Here is a 2,046-nt window from a genome sequence, read left to right as displayed (position 1 = left end):
AGGGCCTTGCGGTCCGGAGCCTGGAGGCTGCGTGGACACAGGGGCAGCACCCCCTGCACGGGCGGGGCGGGGCGGGGCCGGGCTGCAGGCAGCACTGGGGCGTGCGAGTGAGCGAAGCAAAGTGAGTGAGTGATGGTGGACGCACAGGGAGGGGACAGGAGGCAGCCACGTGGCGAGTGGTGAGGGCTGGGTCAGGCCTTGGGGTTCGGATCTGCGGCGGGTTGACAGCAAGAGCCTGTCCTGGCCAGAGCGATGCCCAGGCAGGGCCCGGCGCCAACGAGAGAGTCTGGAAGTCGAGGCAGGGCTTGAGGAGTGGGCGGGGTGAGGCTCCAGGGCTGGGCGTGTGCCCGTGCGGGGACTGCGCCCTCCTGGCCAAGGCCCACTGCCCGACCTGGTCCCTCCCAGCTGAGCTCTCTCAAGATGGCCAGGCTGTCACGGCCACACCTGTGCTGGGTCCTCCAAGCTGCCCTGGGCGACCTTCGGCCCCCTGGGGCACACGCCTCCCCCGCAGGGGTTGGGTCCCCGGGCCTGTTCTCAGCTGCGGAGCCTCCTTCCCGCCTCACCCGCCTCCCACCCAGCCCCTCGTGGAGAGCCAGGGGGTTTCCGAGACTAGCGGGGTCACCGGGTGCCCTGCGGAGCTGGTGCCCGTGCAGGCCCCCACCCCCCGAGGAGGAGCAGCAGGTCCTGCCCCTGGCCCCGGCCAGCGAGGTCCCCTGGGGACCACGAGAAATGGCACACAAAAGCCAGCCAGGCAGCTGTCGGCTCAGCTGTCAGGGGAGAGGACAGTGCGGTCTGGGGTGGGCAGGCCCGTGGGCCGGACCTCACGCCCGGCGCCTGCTCAGGGAGAAGAGCCGCCCCTCCCAGCTTCGACCCTGCCGCTGTGCGGGGATCCAGGGACACCAAGGCGGGTGGCCAGGCCACTCCCTGCCCCTCGCCTCTCTGCACCCCACTGTGCCCGACCCCCAGGAAGCATCGCAGACGTCCCCAAGCGTGTGTCTCGGTGCTCAGCCCCTGGACGCTCCGGTCTCGGGGCTTGCCAGCCTGGAGCCCCCAGGGCAGGGACGGGGCGGTGGCGGCTCTCGGTGAGCCTTCACCTCGAGAATGAGCCCCGGGAAAGCACGCCCCTGCATGTGTGGGGGAGACCAGGTGGCTTCTTTGTTCCTGGTGGTCTCGGCAGAGGTCAACCTTGCCAGCAAGGCCCTCCGGGACGTCGAGGGCCTTGGAAGAGGCAGGGCTGGGCCACATGGTCTCCCAGGACTTTTCCGAGACCCTCCAAGGACCCCAAGATCCAGGTCATACCCAGAGAGTCTCCACTTTCCCCCGGAGGGCAGCGGGGCTGACGTGCACGAGGACACGATGAGGACGGTGCTGGCTGGGGTCTTCTCCCGAGGACTGACTGTGCCCCCCACGCTTGGGGCCACCGGTCTGTTCTGAGAGCCTCTTGGGCACGTCACATGCCAGATCCGGGTGGGGCCCACCCTGCGGGACCCCCGGGGCGGGTGTGTGGGGCCTTCCGGGCAGGAGCTGCAAGGCCCCACCTGTTGTGGCAGCTCAAACGCTTTGGGATCAAGGTCCTAAGATAGCTGTCCTGGCCCGATCTCTGGCGGGACCGCCTGTGTCGGGCCCATGGCACTGGGAGGCTTCCTAATCCCCGGTGGGGGCGCAGCCCTGCAAATGGGCGGCTGAGTCACCAGCGGGAGCGGGGCCCGCCCTGCCCTCCCAGCGGCTTCTCTGAGGGCATGCCTGGCACGGTGCAACCTGTCACCTTGTCACCTTTCCCCTGGAGCAGCTGCCACTCTCAGGGGCCTCCCGCACGGGACGACCAGCCTGGACCCCTCCCATTCAGTCACTCATTCATTCATTCGACAAACACTCAGCGGGCACAGCTCCAGGCGGCATCTCCAGGTGCTCGGGAGACGTGGTGGGAAAATCCAGCCTCTGCTGCTGTCCTGGGAGGAGGCAGAGCCGGGACACAGGACCACATGCATCTGGGGGGATGGGGGCTTCCTGGAGGAAGCGTCATTTAAACTGGGGGTTGAAGGGGGA

This window comes from Propithecus coquereli, unplaced genomic scaffold (genome assembly GCF_000956105.1).
Source record: "Propithecus coquereli isolate 6110/MARCELLA unplaced genomic scaffold, Pcoq_1.0 Scaffold442, whole genome shotgun sequence".
In the NCBI taxonomy this organism is placed as follows: domain Eukaryota; kingdom Metazoa; phylum Chordata; class Mammalia; order Primates; family Indriidae; genus Propithecus; species Propithecus coquereli.
Note: the sequence above shows the minus strand (reverse complement) of the source record.